The following is a 7,500-nucleotide window of genomic DNA, read 5'->3' as shown; positions in this document are numbered from 1 at the left end:
TATATATATATAATTGTGTCTTTGTTTTCTCGCCATTAAAAACTTTGTAAGTGTTTCTCTCTCGCCACAGAAAAAACACTTTGTCTGTTTTTTTTACAAGTATGTTTCTCACACAAGAGTTCACAGAAACACATTGTTTGTATCAGAGTTACCGCCGGCTCGGACTCTGACCGATTTTTAGGCCGGCAAATGAGTTCGAAAAGTCCGTCAAAATTGTTGCTAAAACCCCTTGAGGACTTCCGAGTGCTCATTGGTAAGGCCTTCGATTTGAAATCGGGACCGTACCTCAAAGTAGCACTTTCCTGGGTACTTTCAAAGTGCTACCGCTGCCAGAAAATGTTCTAAAAATCGTGTTCCCGAAAATCTCCGGGCACCCCGCCAACCCCTCGTGACGCCAAATGCAAATGGCAAATCGGCGGGAGGTCGCCCGGTAGTCCATCCGAGGAAGGCGCTCCAAATCCCCGCAAATCGACTTTTTCAAAACCTCATCGGCACTACCGAGGGCAAGTGGTTAACCAGCTGTCCGAGACACTCGACCACAAATGCAAGTGGCAGCTCGGCGGGACCAATCCACTCCACCTTAGCGGGAACACCCCCACTGTGTCCCCGGTACCACGGCTGGACACGACCTCATACACTTCCGAGGGCAAGTGATTAACTAACGGTAGGGTGCACTTTTCATATATGCACGTGCCCCATCGGCGGGACCAATCCACTCCTCCGTTCCGCTCTCCTGCAACCTTGGCCCCGGTAAAGCGGCGGCACAGGACCTCATAGACCTCCTGGAAGTCGCCAGAGGCTAAGTCCGACTGGTTTATGACTTGCCACTGCCTGGACCTGCCCCCACAGGCTAAGTCCGACTGGTTTATGACTTGCCACTGTCTCCACCTCCCTCCACAGGCTAAGTCCGACTGGTTTATGACTTGCCACTGTCTCCACCAGCCTCCACAGGCTAAGTCCGACTGGTTTATGATTTGCCACTGTCTCCACTGGTTCATGACTTGCCACTGCCTGGACCTGCCCCCACAGGCTAAGTCCGACTGGTTTATGACTTGCCACTGTCTCCACCTTCCCTCCACAGGCTAAGTGCGACTGGTTTATGACTTGCCACTGTCTCCACCAGCCTCCACAGGCTAAGTCCGACTGGTTTATGATTTGCCACTGTCTCCACTGGTTCATGACTTGCCACTGCCTGGACCTGCCTCCACAGGCTAAGTCCGACTGGTTTATGACTTGCCACTGTCTCCACCAGCCTCCACAGGACAAGTCCGACTGGTTTATGATTTGCCACTGTCTCCACTGGTTCATGACTTGCCACTGCCTGGAACTGCCTCCACAGGCTAAGTCCGACTGGTTTATGACTTGCCACTGTCTCCACCAGCCTCCACAGGCTAAGTCCGACTGGTTTATGATTTGCCACTGTCTCCACTGGTTCATGACTTGCCACTGCCTGGCCCTGCCTCCACAGGCTGAGTCCGACTGGTTTATGATTTGCCACTGGTTCATGACTTGCCACTGCCTGGACCTGCCTCCACAGGCTGAGTCCGACTGGTTTATGATTTCCCACTGGTTCATGACTTGCCACTGCCTGGACCTGCCTCCACAGGCTGAGTCCGACTGGTTTATGATTTGCCACTGGTTCATGACTTGCCACTGCCTGGCCCTGCCTCCACAGGCTGAGTCCGACTGGTTTATGATTTGCCACTGGTTCATGACTTGCCACTGCCTGGACCTGCCTCCACAGGCTGAGTCCGACTGGTTTATGATTTGCCACTGGTTCATGACTTGCCACTGCCTGGACCTGCCTCCACAGGCTTAAGTCCGACTGGTTTATGACTTGCCACTGTCTCCACTGGTTCATGACTTGCCACTGCCTGGCCCTGCCTCCACAGGCTGAGTCCGACTGGTTTATGATTTCCCACTGGTTCATGACTTGCCACTGCCTGGACCTGCCTCCACAGGCTGAGTCCGACTGGTTTATGATTTCCCACTGGTTCATGACTTGCCACTGCCTGGACCTGCCTCCACAGGCTGAGTCCGACTGGTTTATGATTTGCCACTGGTTCATGACTTGCCACTGCCTGGCCCTGCCTCCACAGGCTGAGTCCGACTGGTTTATGATTTGCCACTGGTTCATGACTTGCCACTGCCTGGACCTGCCTCCACAGGCTGAGTCCGACTGGTTTATGATTTGCCACTGGTTCATGACTTGCCACTGCCTGGCCCTGCCTCCACAGGCTGAGTCCGACTGGTTTATGATTTGCCACTGGTTCATGACTTGCCACTGTCTCCACCAGCCTCCACAGGCTAAGTCCGACTGGTTTATGATTTGCCACTGTCTCCACCAGCCTCCACTGGTTCATGACTTGCCACCGACTCGGCCAGCCTCCCCAGGCGAAGCGCGGGCGTTTGGTGACAATTCCAAGGCAGACCAAGGCAAACACGGCCCCTTGCGCGGCGGGGAGCCGTGCCCGGCCTCGGCGGGGCGTCGGGCCGCCGTTTGGAGCGCCGGCCGAAAACCCGAAAAAAGGGCGAAAATCGGAAAGAATTCGCGCCCGATCGGGCCGAGCGGCCGGCGGGGCGGCAGCCCGGGTCGGTCTCCGCAGACCTGGAGGCTCGAGGGGACCTTTCCGACCAAAGTCCATTTCTCGATTTTCCACCTCCTACCAATCTGCAGGTACCCCGCCAACCCCTCGGGACGCCAAACGCAAATGGCAAATCGGCGGGAGGGCGCCCGGTAGTCCATCCGAGGAAGGCGCTCCAAGTCCCCGCAGATCGGCTTTTTCAAAACCTCATCGGCACTACCGAGGGCAAGTGGTTAACCAGCTGTCCGAGACACTCGACCACAAATGCAAGTGGCAGCTCGGCGGGACCAATCCGCTCCCTTTAGCGGGAACACCCCCACTGTGTCCCCGGTACCACGGCTGGACACGACCTCATACACTTCCGAGGGCAAGTGATTAACTAACGGTAGGGTGCACTTTTCATATATGCACGTGCCCCATCGGCGGGACCAATCCACTCCTCCGTTCCGCTCTCCTGCAACCTTGGCCCCGGTAAAGCGGCGGCACAGGACCTCATAGACCTCCTGGAAGTCGCCAGAGGCTAAGTCCGACTGGTTTATGACTTGCCACTGCCTGGCCCTGCCTCCACAGGCTAAGTCCGACTGGTTTATGATTTGCCACTGGTTCATGACTTGCCACTGCCTGGCCCTGCCTCCACAGGCTGAGTCCGACTGGTTTATGACTTGCCACTGCCTGGACCTGCCTCCACAGGCTAAGTCCGACTGGTTTATGACTTGCCGCTGCCTGGACCAGCCTCCACAGGCTAAGTCCGACTGGTTTATGACTTGCCACAGTCTCCGCCAGACTCCACTGGTTCATGACTTGCCACCGCCTCGACCAGCCTCCCCAGGCTAAGTCCGAGCGTTGCGGTGGCCATGCCAGTGCCGACGAGGTCTGATCCGGTCCCTCGCGCTCCGGGGAGCCGTGCCCGGCCTCGGCGGGGCGTCGGGCCGCCGTTTGGAGCGCCGGCCGAAAACCCGAAAAAAGGGCGAAAATCGGAAGAAATTCGCGCCCGATCGGGCCGAGCGGCCGGCGGGGCGGCAGCCCGGGTCGGTCTCCGCAGACCTGGAGGCTCGAGGGGACCTTTCCGACCAAAGTCCATTTCTCGATTTTCCACCTCCTACCAATCTGCAGGTACCCCGCCAACCCCTCGTGACGCCAAACGCAAGTGGCAGACCAGCGGGACGGACCACCGGTAGTCATGCCGGGAATGAGGTCTCGGCGTCGGCATAAGGTGGGTGGATCGGACCCCATCCGGCCTACGGTTCTTTTTCAAAACGGCGCCCCCGGCCCCCGCCGGCGGCGGCCTTGGCGGCCGGGTGGGCGCCCCTCCTCGAATCGCCACCCTGCCCCGGGGTGAGCCGCTTCGCCGCCGCCCGGCGCCGTCAACAACCTTGTCCTGGTTTATGACTTGTCACCGCCGCTGGTTTATGACTTGTCACCGCCGCTGGTTTATGACTTGTCACCGCCGCTGGTTTATGACTTGTCAGCACCGGCGGACGGCCTCTCGCCGCCCTTTGGACGCCCCGGCGGCGGACCGTGACCCCCCACGGCTGGCCCGCGCGGGGCCCGCCACCCGCCCAAGGGGCGCCCCCTGCCGTTCGCCCACCTAACGCACGGCTGGAACAGCACCAAGCCCCGCAGCCGGCCAACGGCGGCACACACTGACCGCAGCCCACCGGAGGCACGTCGGGCCGTGGCCGTACCCCGCCCGACAGCGCCCCCTGCGGGCCACGGACCAGGCGGACGTTGGGACGAGACGATCCCCGGCCGAGGCGCTCTCTGAGCCCGCCAGGGACCGGTGCACCGCCGGCGGACGCTGCACCCGGTACACGAGCGCCCTCTGCCCGCCGGGGACCGGTGCACCGCCGGGGGAGTCTGCACCGGGCCCAGGAGCTCCCTCTGCCCGCCAGGAACCGGGGGGACCGCCGGCGGAGGCTGCACCGGGCCCAGCAGGTCACTCTGCCCGCCAGGGACCGGGGGGACCGCCGGCGGAGGCTGAGCCCGGCCCAGGAGCTCCCTCTGCCCGCCAGGAACCGGGGGGACCGCCGGCGGAGGCTGAACCCGGCCCAGGAGGTCACTCTGCCCGCCAGGGACCGGGGGGACCGCCGGCGGAGGCTGCACCGGGCCCACGAGCTCCCTCTGCCCGCCAGGGACCGGGGGGACCGCCGCCGGAGGCTGCACCCGGCCCAGGAGCTCCCTCTGCCCGCCAGGGACCGGGGGGACCGCCGGCGGAGGCTGCACCCGGCCCAGGAGGTCCCTCTGCCCGCCAGGGACCGGGCGGACCGCCGGCGGAGGCTGCACCGGGCCCAGGAGCTCCCTCTGCCCGCCAGGGGCCGGGGGGACCGCCGCCGGAGGCTGCACCGGGCCCAGGAGCTCCCTCTGCCCGCCAGGGGCCGGGGGGACCGCCGCCGGAGGCTGCACCCGGCCCAGGAGCTCCCTCTGCCCGCCAGGGACCGGGGGGACCGCCGGCGGAGGCTGCACCGGGCCCAGGAGCTCCCTCTGCCCGCCAGTGACCGGGGGGACCGCCGCCGGAGGCTGCACCCGGCCCAGTAGCTCCCTCTGCCCGCCAGGGACCGGGGGGTCCTCCGGCGGAGGCTGCACCCGGCCCAGGAGGTCCCTCTGCCCGCCAGGGACCGGGGGGACCGCCGGCGGAGGCGGCACCGGGCCCAGGAGCTCCCTCTGCCCGCCAGGGACCGGGGGGACCGCCGCCGGAGGCTGCACCCGGCCCAGGAGCTCCCTCTGCCCGCCAGGGACCGGGGGGTCCGCCGGCGGAGGCTGCACCCGGCCCAGGAGGTCCCTCTGCCCGCCAGGGACAGGGTGTAACGCCGGCGGAGGCTGCCTCCGGCCCAGGAGGTCCGTCTGCCCGCCAGGGACCGGGGGGACCGCCGAGGAGTCTCTGCCCGTCCCAGATACTCCCTATCCCTACCCCTAACCGTATCCCTAACCCTATCGCCTAACCCTAACCCTATCCCTAACCCTAACCCTAACCCTATCCCTAACTCTAACCCCATCGCCTAACCCTAACCCTATCCCTAACCCTATCCCTAACCCTAACCCTATCCCTAACCCTAACCCTATCCCTAACCCTAACCCTATCCCTAACGCTAACCCTAACCCTATCCCTAACCCTAACCCTAACCCTAACCCTATCCCTAACCCTAACCCTAACCCTATCCCTAACCCTATCGCCTAACCCTAACCCTATCCCTAACCCTATCGCCTAACCCTAACCCTAACCCTAACCCTATCCCTAACCCTAACCCTATCCCCTAACCCTAAACCTATCCCTAACCCTAACCCTAACCCTAGCTCTAACCCCATCGCCTAACCCTAACCCTATCCCTAACCCTAACCCTATCCCTAACCCTAACCCTAACCCTAACCCTAACCCTATCGCCTAACCCTATCCCTAACCCTAACCCTATCCCTAACCCTAACCCTAACCCTATCCCTAACCCTAACCCTATCCCTAACCCTAACCCTATCGCCTAACCCTAACCCTATCCCTAACCCTAACCCTATCGCCTAACCCTAACCCTATCCCTAACCCTAACCCTATCGCCTAACCCTAACCCTATCCCTAACCCTAACCCTATCCCTAACCCTAACCCTAACCCTATCCCTAACCCTAACCCTAACCCTATCCCTAACCCTAACCCTAACCCTATCCCTAACCCTATCGCCTAACCCTATCCCTAACCCTAACCCTATCCCTAACCCTATCGCCTAACCCTAAACCGAACCCCAACCGCAACCCCCAACACCAAAAGGCACCGGGCCGTAAGCCTGCACCCGCACCGGCAGTGCCCTAGCCCCCTCGGGGAAGAAGGGACTCCGTCTCCACACCGCACCCGCCCCAGCTGCGCTCTCTCCCCGCCACCGCCGAAGGCACACGATTTGAACCGCTCCTCCCGTCCGGGGAAGCACACTCGGCAGCACGCCAACCTCCTTCCCAACGGGACCAGGACCGAAGGGCACACAGACCCTCCACCACCCCACCAACGTGACCCCAAGCCCGGGCACCCCCTTCAAATTCGCCCGCTGGGACGTGTATTAAGCCCGGCAACAGTTATTCAAGCAAAACCGCAGCCGCAAGTTGAAGTGACAACTCATTAACCAAAACAATATTGGGCAAGTCATAAACCACTTTCCACTCTGGACAAGTCATAAACCACTTTCCTCTTTGGACAAGTCATAAACCAGTTTCCTCTCTGGACAAGTCATAAACCAGTTGGACAAGTCATAAACCACTTTCCTCTTTGGACAAGTCATAAACCAGTTTCCTCTCTGGACAAGTCATAAACCAGTTGGACAAGTCATAAACCACTTTCCACTCTGGACAAGTCATAAACCAGTTTCCTCTCTGGACAAGTCATAAACCAGTTGGACAAGTCATAAACCACTTTCCTCTTTGGACAAGTCATAAACCAGTTTCCTCTCTGGACAAGTCATAAACCAGTTGGACAAGTCATAAACCAGTTTCCACTCTGGACAAGTCATAAACCAGTTGGACAAGTCATAAACCACTTTCCTCTTTGGACAAGTCATAAACCAGTTTCCTCTCCGGACAAGTCATAAACCAGTTGGACAAGTCATAAACCACTTTCCACTCTGGACAAGTCATAAACCAGTTTCCTCTCTGGCCAAGTCATAAACCAGTTGGACAAGTCATAAACCACTCTCCTCTCTGGACAAGTCATAAACCACTTTCTTCTCTGGACAAGTCATAAACCACTTTCCTCTTTGGACAAGTCATAAACCAGTTTCCTCTCTGGACAAGTCATAAACCAGTTGGACAAGTCATAAACCACTTTCCTCTTTGGACAAGTCATAAACCAGTTTCCTCTCTGGACAAGTCATAAACCAGTTGGACAAGTCATAAACCACTTTCCACTCTGGACAAGTCATAAACCAGTTTCCTCTCTGGACAAGT

The sequence above is a fragment of the Scyliorhinus torazame genome, unplaced genomic scaffold (assembly GCF_047496885.1).
Source record: "Scyliorhinus torazame isolate Kashiwa2021f unplaced genomic scaffold, sScyTor2.1 scaffold_795, whole genome shotgun sequence".
In the NCBI taxonomy this organism is placed as follows: Eukaryota; Metazoa; Chordata; class Chondrichthyes; order Carcharhiniformes; family Scyliorhinidae; genus Scyliorhinus; species Scyliorhinus torazame.
Note: the sequence above shows the minus strand (reverse complement) of the source record.